The sequence below is a fragment of the Lynx canadensis genome, chromosome C2, assembly GCF_007474595.2.
Source record: "Lynx canadensis isolate LIC74 chromosome C2, mLynCan4.pri.v2, whole genome shotgun sequence".
NCBI lineage: Eukaryota > Metazoa > Chordata > Mammalia > Carnivora > Felidae > Lynx > Lynx canadensis.
In genome coordinates this window covers 101,664,099-101,675,713 of record NC_044311.2, presented here as the reverse complement: position 1 = coordinate 101,675,713, position 11,615 = coordinate 101,664,099, and the positions used below count along the sequence as shown (strand labels likewise).

The 11,615-nt window shown below is 36.2% G+C and overlaps 1 non-coding gene across 1 annotated transcript; it reads left to right on the top strand.

Annotated features, from left to right (window-relative positions):
- The first annotated feature begins 279 nt into the window (after positions 1-279).
- Positions 280-383, top strand: LOC115524305. The gene has a single exon (XR_003972018.1). It is a non-coding gene; the product is annotated as a U6 spliceosomal RNA (small nuclear RNA).
- Positions 384-11,615: the final 11,232 nt, after the last annotated feature.

The window sequence follows — 11,615 nt, the reverse complement described above, 5'->3', positions numbered from 1 at the left end:
AAAAGAATAGCTAGAAGTAGAAGTCTGCTGCTCCTTTTGTTTTTAATTTAATTTTTTTAATATTTATGTATTTTTGAGAGAGAGAGCAAGTGGGGGAAGGGACAGAGAGAGAGTGGGACATAGAATCCAAAGCAGGCTGCAAGGTTTGAGCTGTCAGCACAGAGCCCTATGCAGGGCTTGAACTCATGAGCTGGGAGAGATCGTGAGGTGAGTCAAAGTCAGACGCTTAACCGACTGAGCCACCCAGGCACCCCTTGTTTTTAATTTAAAATATAAACAGTGCTTGCATTCTCAGCATATATACTAAAATTGGAATGATACAAAGATTAGCATGGCCTCTGAACAAGGATCACATGCAAATTCATGAAGCCTTCCCTATTTTTAAAATAGATAAACAAGCTTTTGTGATATAAACAGTGAGAGGCACCTGGGTGGCTCCATTGGTTAATCTTCGGATTTTTTAATTTGACTCAGGTCATGATCTCAAGGTCGTGAGATCAAGCTTGGGCTGTTGGGCTCTATGCTAGGCATGGAGCCCTCTTGGGATTCTCTCTCTTTCTCTCTCTCTCTCTGCCCCTTTCCTCTGCTCATGCTGTCTCTGTGTCTCTTTAATAAAGGGAGGAAGGAAGGAAGGGTAATGTAAATAGTGATACAGAAGCTTCAGAATACTGAGAGATGAGTCCATGATGCCTTCTATAAAGTAATCCTGCAAAAGATGAGGTTTGAGGCTCAACAAAAATGAAAAAGTGGAGAAAATTCCCAAATATTTTGAAACCAAATAGCACATCTCTACATAACACATGGGTTAGAGAAGGAATCAAAAGGAAAATTAGAAAGTGTTTTGAGTTGAATGACAATGAAAATGAATTGAAATTTGTGAAATTCAGTTACAGCATTGCTTAGAGGGAAAATCATAGGGCCAGATGATTATGTTAGAAGAGAAGAAAGATTTCAAATCCACCCATAAAATTAGAAAATTAAAACATAAAAAGAGGAAACATCAGAAGATAAATTAATGAAAAAGAAAACAGAAAAACAATAGAGAATACCAATAAAACAAACAAAAAAACTGATTTTATGAAGTCAGTAAAATTGATAAATATCCAGACTTATTAAAGACAAAAAAATTTTTTAAATACATGTTATAAATATTAGGAATAAGAGAGGTGACATCACTAAAGATTTTACATATATTGAAAAGAAAATCAGGAGATTTCACATACAAGTTTATGGTCATAAATTTAGCAAATTATAAGAAATGGAAAAATTCTTTGAAATACACAAATCAAAAAATAAACCAAGTAGCCTCCTGGTTACTAAGTAGATTTATTTTACAGCAAAAAAAAAAAAATTTGTCCACAAAGAAAACTCTAGGCTCAGATGATCTTATTAATGAATTCTACTAATGAGTTAAGAAGGAAACAGTAGAAATTCTACCATGAGAACATTCACTGATACCAAAACCACACAGTGACATTGAGAAGAAGGAAAATTATAAGACCAATATTTTTCATGTGTATAAATATTTAAATTATTTTTTAAATTTAGTAAATCATATGCTGCCATATATAAGTCACATCCAAGTGAGGTTTATCCTGAGAATGGAAACTTGTTTTAACATTTAAAAATCAATCAATAAAATTCATCATATTTACAAAATAAAAGAAAAACCACATGATGTTCTCATGAAATGCAGATAAAGCATTTGACAAAATCCAATATCCATTCCTGATAAAAACTCGCAGCACAAAAGAAATACAAGGGACCCTCCCCAATTTATTATGAATATTTACCAAAAAACATGAAGCCAATACCATGCTTACTCCTGAAACATTGAATACTTTCCCCCTAGGGTGATGAAAAATAAAAGAATATTTTCTTTTACCAGCCCTATTCACTCTCTCCTAGCCAGTGCAATAAGTCAAAGAGAAAAAGACAGACAGACAGACACAGATAAATGGCATCCAGTTGGAAAAGAAAAAACATGATTGTCTATGTATACAATTCTATGGAATTTACAAAAACACTACTAGAACAAATAAGTGAGTTTATCAAGTTTGCAGAATAAAATTTTATTATACAAAATTTAATTATTTTTCTATATTAGTAAAAATCAGAAATTTCAGTTATAAAATATTATTTACAATAGCATCAAAAATTATAAAATACTTAAGGATAAATCTAACAAAATAAGTTTAAGATCTGTACACTGAAAACTATAATATGTTGCTGAAATAAAAGAAGATCTTTATTTAAAAAAATTTTAATGTTTATTCATTTTCGAGAGACAGAGAAAGACAGAGCATGAGTGGTGAAGGGTCAGAGAGAGGGAGACACAGAATCTGAAACAGGCTTCAGTCTCTGAGCTGTCAGCACAGAGCCCGACGCGGGGCTCAAACTCACAAACTGTTAGATCCTGACCTGAGCTGAAGTCGGCTGCTCAACCGACTGAGCCACCCAAGCACCCCTGAAATTAAGAATCTTTAAAATAAAGAAAGAGACCTATACCATGTTATGTGTCAGAAAACTCAGTATTCTTATAACCAATTTTTGACAAATTGGTCTATAGATGCAACACAGTGCCATTCCAAACCCCAACAGCATTTTCTAAGAAATTGACAAGCTACTTTTAAAATTCATGTGGCAATGTAAAAGGCTAAGAATACTTAAAACAACTTTGAAAGGATTTTCTGGTTTTAAGACTTCAAATTATATAATTAAAGTTTATTCTTCAAGTTATATAATTGGCATAAAAATAGGCAAATAAATCAGTGGAACAAAATTAATCCTGAAATAGTCACGCGACTAAATGGAAAACTGATTTTTGACCAAGGGCAAGATCAAGTCAATGGAAAACGAATAGCCTTTCAACAAACAATGCTTGAACAATTGGACATGCTTATGCTAAAATGAAAACAAACAAAACAAGACAAAACCAAAAAGCAACAGAAAAACTTGAATCTACACTTTATATAAAAAATAAAAATAAATCTACATGTAGAATTTAAAACTATAAAACTTCTGAAAGAAAACACAGAAGAAAATTTTTATGAACTTGGATTAGGTTCACATTTCTTGGAAATGACATCAAAAGTATCACTGATGGGGGCGCCTGGGTGGCTTAGTCGGTTAAGCGTCTGACTTCGGCTAAGGTCATGATCTTCCAGTTTGTGAGTTTGAGCCCCGGCGGGCTCTGTGCTGACAGCTCAGAGCCTGGAGCCTGTTTCGGATTCTCTCTCTCTGATTCTCCCATGCTCATGTTCTGTCTTTCTCTCTCTCTGTCTCTCAATAATGAATAAACGTTAAAAAAATTTTTTTTAAGTATCATCGATAGAAGGCCGTAATACATAAATTAGATTTTATCAAAATAAAAACTTGTTTTCTGCAAGGCACAGTTAACGGAATGAAAATGTAAGACACAGACTGGGAGAAAATTTTTGCAAGTCATATATTTGCTAAAGGATATATTTGTAATATTAGTCATATATTTGCTAAAATATATTTGTAAATGCTCCAGGCTTAATAATAGGAAAACAAATGGCTCAATAAAAAATGAACCAAAGACGTGAACAGACACTTCACCAGAGAAAATATGTAGATGGCAAAAAGCACATGAAGAGATGCTCATTTTTTTTCTTTTTCTCACCTTAATTTGTCATTAAGGAAAAAGGCAAATTAAAACCACAGTGATATACCACTGTACACCTATTAGAATGACTAAAATTTAAAAAAACTGACCATACCAAGTACTGGCAAGAACGTAGAGGAACTGGAGGTACTACATGTTATTAGCAGGGCTATGAAATGGTTTAATGACTTTGAAAAACAGTTTGCCAGTTTCTTAAAAAGTTAGACATACATTTAGCATATAATTTCGCCATTCCATTCCCAGATATTTATCCAAGAAAAATAAAGGAATATCCATACAAAGACTTAAAAATGAATGCTCATGGCATTCATGTATCTGTAATTATACTTGTAATACTTACGCATGTATAATTTACAAAAACTAGAAACAACTCAAATATCTGTCACAGGTGAATAGATAAAGTGTTGAATATTGGTACTATGAAATACTAATCAGTGATAAAAAGAATGAACTGTTTATGTATGCAATAACATAGATGAATCTCAAAATAATTATACCGAATGACAATTCTAAAATATGCAAACAGCAAATTGGTTGTTGCCTGAAGGGAGAGAGAGAGAAGAACAGAAGGGAAGATTACAAAAGGGCATGAGGGAACTTTTGCATGGATATATTGACTACCTTGATTGTACTACTGATTTCATGGCTGTCTTCATATGTCTAAACTTATAAAATTGAATGTTTTAAATGTGTGGAGTTGGTTTTGTATCTATTATTCCTCAATAAAACTACTTCTTGAATGGATTAACCAATGTGGTATGTATATTATACATACAAACACACACACACACACACACACACACACACAGAGTGGAACATTATTCAGCCTTGAAATGGAAGGATATTCTGACACATGCTACAACATGGATAAATCTTGAGGACATTATGCTAAGAAAAGTTAGCCAGTCACAAAAAGTCAAATCCTGTATAAATTTACTTACATACAGTATCTAAAGTAGTCCAATTCATAGAAACAGAAAGTAGAATGGTGGTTGCTAGGGCTGAGGGGAGGGGAGAATGGGGAGTTATTGTTTTATGGGTAGAGTTCAAGTTTAATAAGATGAAGAAGCGCTGGAGATTGGTTGCACAACAATGTGAATATATCTAACACTCCTCAACTATACACTTAGAACTGGTTAAGATAATAAATGCTATGTAATGTGGTATTTTGTACCAAAGTTTCTAAAAACTGCCTTAAAAAAGTTCAGGAAGTTCAAGGTGTCCATTCACTCCTCCTCGCGTCCAGATGTGAGGTTCTGCCTGCCACACTCAGCATGGGTCTGTAGAGACCACTTATGGAGGCATGATGGGCAGTAACCTCATTTGAGCCTATTACAGTGGGATAGACTTTTTCTAGTCTTTAGTATAAGCATTAACAAATGAAGGAAGAAGAACTTCGGTGCAAAGAAAACTTTTGCAAAAATATTGCTAGGATGACTTATATTTTGTAAAAAGCCCCATGCAATCACTTTGTCACATTGATTCATTCTATCTTTCCCAACACAGAGAAAACGTTTTTGATAGTTGCATAGTGAAAGTCAAGAAAGGGTTCTTTGGACTCAGAAAGGGGGCTTTTCCCAAGACCGAACCAAGAGCCAAAGTGTATCATCAACTGGACCTTAAATACCAATATTTGAGAAGGGAGAGGATATTGTATCTGTGGAAACACAGTGGTCAAATCAGTTTTCAAATAAGAATAGTGAAAAATTCAATATTTTTTTGCAAATATTTACATTATCAGTTTTCCAACTTTTCAGATGTCTGTTGAAATGTCATCTCCTCAGGCAGGACTCATGATGTAACACTGCATGATGTTAACCCTCAACCCTCTTACTCTATTGCCTTACGCAACTTCATTTTTTTTTTCCTTGGAGTATTGTCAGTACCTGACATTACATTATGCAATAATTGAGTGTTTATTTGTTTACTTTCTTGCCCATAATAATATCCATGAGTGCAGAGACATTGTCCAAATATCTCATTCACACTATGTCCTTAGAGCCTAAAACAATGCCTGGCACATAGAACAGACTGGAAAAAAAAATTGTTGCATGAATAGAGTACCAACAAGCCATTGGATTTGCGTATATCTCTTGTTGTCACAGGGCTGAGAGGGGCTTAGGAGCCAATCAGTGAGCTAGATCCTATCCTGCCATTTCTCACCCCAAACTCAGAGCACCTCATGGTCACAGACACTGTCTAACATGATCATTTGGAGTTAAGCCCATACTTCATTTTTGTTCTTTTTTATGTGTTCTATATCCCAGGCAGGTGAAAAGGTCCCTTAAAACTCACATCCTAGAAAGATTCCCCATTATAGACTCTCTGGATATTCTTGTAAATAAAAAGAAAATCAGTGAAAAATAATTAAATTTGCATCTCTGGACCAGCAGCCTTGTTTTATTTTCTATCATAAATGTGGCTTTTAGAAAAAAAATTCATTAGGATTTATGCAAGAAATTTCACACTGAATAAAATTCTTAGATAAAATAAAAAGTCTTCATATAAGCAGGGAGCTGACAAGGCTCTATAAACCTTGGTGTATAGACCCAGACGCAGTATCTGCTGGGTAGATTTGATGAATCACTGCACAAAAAGGTACCCTCTCCTTAGCTTACCTGTGTCCCATCCCTGTGATCCCTCCTCCACTCTGGACAAGCAGGGGTAATTGTCTCAGCCCCAAGACTTCCAAGTAGACCTGAAGGTGAAGAACTTATATGGGTCCCATTAGCATGAGTCTGATGGGGATATCTTGGTCCCATATAATTTAATAATGTGGTAACCTCATAAGAGGGAAGTCCTAGAACAAGTTCTCATAACTCAGCTGAGAATAAAGCAATTAGAAGTAATATGTGCTTATATCATTTCACAGCCACACCTCAAAATGCTACTAACCTGTAATTAACCACAGCTCACCATGCTCAATCATCTCCTCATATTACAGGCGCCAGAAGTTTATAATTCCTTAAGAGATGGCAAAAAAAAAAAGGAGGACTGATAAGAATCAATATGTGCTGCAAAGTTCATCTCCTTTTGCAGGTATCACAGGATGCAGGAGGTGGAAGAACTCTAATTAATGAGATGTTAGATCCTGGTCCAATCAAAATGAATAAAGGGAGGTTCTGGAGGTTAAATGATTTTCCCACATTCTGGAAGAAGACAGAGCTAGAATATAGCTGTGTCCCCCAGGGCCCCATTTCAGTACTTTTTCTACAACTACCAATAACATTCTGGATTTGTGGTGTTTAAACATTTTTATCTTTTGCAGAAGAACCCCTTCTTCAACCAAATTCCAACTCAACGTGTGATGTTAGCAACAGAGAAGTGAGTAGATGACCTGGTGAGACAATGGGGGAACTACTTTGCTTTTCCTATCCACAGTTGAAGATTGGAAGGAACGTCTAAGAAGGGATTGTGAAGTCTTGAAATATGTCTTTAGCGCTCACAATGCCACTGTTCTATTTCCCTTTTCTCTCTTTGGGAGTCTGGCCTGTCCCTGTTTTCATGACGTTAGCCCCTCTGCATGCTCACCCTCTCTTTCATTTGCAGCTGAAGGTATTCAGTGTTACTTTGAATTGAAATCATTCACACTAATACTTATCCAATTGCAGTTCAACTTTCTTTATAAGGCTTTACTTTCTCTTTATTTGTGAGATATAGTCTCCTCTCCCAGTGAACATTTCAAACAGTTGGGTTGGATAATTATTTTGGCAAGAGACGTCTGGTCTGGGGGGTGCAGTAGAGCTGTCTAACTAGCTTCAGCTATTGTAGGCATGCATCCCAGGTAGCAATCAAGAGACACTACATAATATTTTTTCAGCTCTCCATGCCTGGGTTGTAAAGCTCACTCTGCTAGTTACTTCCTATGCAACCTTAAGTAAATTGCTTAACTTCTCATAGTATCAATTCTCTAGTCTGCCAATTAGGCTTAAGAATTCTCCCTCAGGGGCACCTGGCTGGCTTAGTCAGTAGAGTATTTGACTCCTGATCTCAGGGTCATGAGTTCACCTCCCACGTTGGGTACAGAGTTTACTAAAACTAAAATAAAATTACATGCAAAAGAAGAAGAAGAAGAAGAAGAAGAAGAAGAAGAACAAGAACAAGAAGAACAAGAAGAAGAAGAACAAGAACAAGAACAAGAACAAGAAGAACAAGAAGAACAAGAACAAGAACAAGACATCTACTTTGGAAGACTGTTAAGAAACATTAAAGATCATAAGGAGTGTGGTATATCTTGCAATTGTGAGGGCAGCAAACAAACATTGATTCCATTCTCAACTCCCTTCTCCCTTTTGGAAGAGGTCAATTGAGGTGAAATGGACTGTGACTTCTGATGATCTATTCCCAATAACTGGTGGGAGGGAACAGACCACCAGCTTTTGCAACTGGAATCTATTTTTCCCAAACAAAAGCTCACCCACCCTTTCCAGGCCCTTCCCAGTCTTTGCTCCTGCTCCCCTTTGCCTTCTAGAGCACAGACTGGTTCATTCATTCAATAAATGCATGGCTCTAGTCTTGCTTATGCATGTGTGTGCACACACACACCCACACACACACACACACACACAAATAAAACACAGGTTCATCACCCCAAGAAATCTACAATTCAGTAGCGATTTTATATATATACATATATGAGCTATACACTTTTCCTTTAACCACACCTATGTAAGGGTTTCACAGGGGATCAGGGGGGTTGTTGATTAGTAGGAGGTCACAGTAAAACAGTAGAATTATAGCAATAATCACAGATTTGTCTATAAAAGAGGTGGGTGCATATGGTGCATATCATGCTCATCTTAATTTAATAAACAGCAGCATATAGTTCATTCTGTAAAGTGACATTAATTCTCATCTTTTTGTGGTCTAAAACAACTTTTCAGAAGTTAAAAAGAAAACACTACAGTAGATGGAAGCCAGCGACAAATGCAGTAGGATTTCAGTGTCGAGAGTGGCCAAATAAAGCTAGAAGTCTTCCTGTCTCAGTCATACATCACTTGAAAAAGTGATGTATCAGTCTCCTATGTAATACCTTCTCCCCTTCCCCGGCTCTGCTTGGTTCCAGAGGAAATATTTTCCAGGCTCTTCTGCCTCCAGGGTTCTGGGAAACTTAGCCAATTGGAAGGCAGTGACCAAGGACTGAAGGACAAGACAAGCAAGCAAGGTGGGGTATTTCTCCTCCTTCTCTGGGTCTTGTGGTGTTTTTGGCAGTGGCTACCATCTCCTCTGTGACAGCAGCTCCCGTTGCACAGGCCAACTGTGTTTCAGTTGCTGTGGGACCACAGTCCATCTCCCTCGTCTCACCGGCAGGTGATAGGAGCTTCCTGCTGACGCTAACCTCTCTGTTGTCTTGCCATCTGCTTTTTGGATTCCTAGAGATTCTATCACCTGTGTAACCAATTCCTGATATTAAGTTTCTTCAGTTTTAAATGTTTACAGTGATAGCTGTGTGCCTGTTTTGACTTTGCCTTGTACATAGGGCTTGATCTCGAGGAAATGCACCATGCATTCAGATGTGCATTGTGTGTGTGTCTACAAGATACTGTGAGCACAGTAGAGACAAAAATTAACTTATATAGGATATCCAACACTAGCTGGCATGCAGTAGGTGTTTAATGTGCATTGCTTGTAAATTAACTGGCTATAGCATTAGGAGAAATAACATAAAAAGTAATTCAAATATGGAAGATTCATAGCAACTATACACATTTCATGAATTAAAAAACATTTACACCCTTCACTGTATTATACATATTCACAGTAATATACATTATACATGTGTCAGAACAACAATGTTCAAAGTTTCATTTGACTAAATATATAAACTATACATAGGTACTCCCCTTGACTCTTCATGAGTTACAGTATATAATCACCTTCTCACTACTTAAATATATGCAAATATTTTTAATATATATTTAAATAAATAAATAAATAAATAAATAAACATATATATCATTTGACATGCAGAAGATCCCTTCTTCTAAAATCCTAACCCTAACTCTAACCCATATCTGAGAGAGTGACTTCTTGAACAGTCGATAAAAAAAGCTGAGAAGTTATCCTAGAGAAGACCCCAAACATTTAAGAATTGATAATATTTCCAAAAATGGGTGAGAAGGTAGAGAAAAAAACAGAAGGCCTGATTGAAAAAAATAATACTACTATACTCTGGTTTCTCTTCAGATGGCATAAATCTTTCGCCTTTTACTAAAGAAAAAAATAATACTAATAAAAATTTTGATTCATATTTCGTTTGTAATCAATCAATATTTTTCATGGCATTATATCAACACTCTTCAGAGTTTGTAAAGCAAGTAAGAAAACAAAATTTGTAAAAACAATATCATGATATGGTATTTAATAAGATGCACCATGACTAAAGAGAGTTCACATCATTGGAAGCTGTAAAAACCTGGGAAGCTTCAGGAAGGAAGTGATCTTCACCTGTGTCTTAGAGAATGGCTGGCAGGTTGACCTCTCCCACATGCTATTCTCTCCTTCCCATTCAACTACAGTGTTTCTGCTTTCATCTGCCTGATATGCTGAGCTTTTATATAGGTTTATTATGTATCTAAGAGCAGGTGGATTCTTTGATCTGTAACATCCCTGTAAAATATAAATACTCTGAGTTATGGACACAAACAAATGGAAAACAAAACTTTGAAATAATTTGCCATGGCAGAAAGTAGGAAACTAAGTTAGAGAAATATTTTTAGCAAAGTGCTTAGAATATTAAATCAGTATTTTTAGGAAGATTAATCAGTGATGTGGTAAGGTAGATGAAAATCATAAATTAGGGGACTATTACAATAATTAACGTGTAAGATAAAAACACACATGACAGTGGTCACCATGCAGTGAAAAGAAGCAATGGGCACTTGAAACCTAGTAAAGAACACATTTTTAAAAAGCAATGTCATCTTGATTTATAATGCAAATAACGCTGACATGTATTTAACGTTTTAAATGACATCGAAGTTTCTAGTTGGGATGCCTGGAGAAATTGTCCTATCACTTAGAGAAATTTAAGGCAGAACGAGGAAGAGAGCTAAAGAAATGCTGGACTTGGTGGGTACAAAGTCTGAGATACCAGCAAATATCCCAACCGAAATGTCCAGCAAGATGGGAAATTTCAAGCTTGTAAAAACTTCAAACTGGATTATTTGCTAAAAGGTACATTAAACTTAATTATACGTGTATCACATTCTTGTCCAGCTAACTAGTTTGTCAAATACCTTAGGTGGAAAAAAAAGTCGCATAAAAATGTCCATTAAAAATGGTTTCTAAAGCACCAATGAGGGGAATGCGTTGATTTGTTCGTATACTTGACAGTAACGAATACTGATTTTGCTCAGCTTCAAGGTGAAGAAATTTAGGATTTCCACAAGGGTAGCCAAGTATAATCTGTTGGCTTCATCCATAATCTTCTACACGATAGTCTCTTTTGGAGAAAATTTACACTTCCTCCTCCGGCTGCCTTTATAAAAGACCGGAGTGCGTTGCACTACTTCCCCTTCGGCAGATTTAATTTTATTTTGTAATTAACAATAACTAGTTTGGGAATTATGCAGTGGTGTCTCTTGGTTTTGAATTTTCGTTGAGTCTTTTTATGAAAAATTACAAACTGCTCAGAGGGACTGCTGTAGTTTGTTGCCATGGATAATTGTCTCTAAATAAACTCAGGGTAGTTAACTGGAGATGAACAGATGGAAATAAATTGATGGAAGTTGACTATTGCGCCTCTTGGCTCCTGTTTGTCACCAGCGGCACATCTTTTTATCTTGTCATGCCTGGCATTTTACACACTTGAACTTTACCAATGTCAGCTGGATCCCTCGTCAGAGCCTGCATGATACTGAGCTCCAGGGTAGAGCCCACTACCAACCTGATCAGAGCCACACTAGAGACCATGGCCTAATCACAGTTCTCTAAGCCCCGTAGAAAGGAAGGCTACACATTTCGG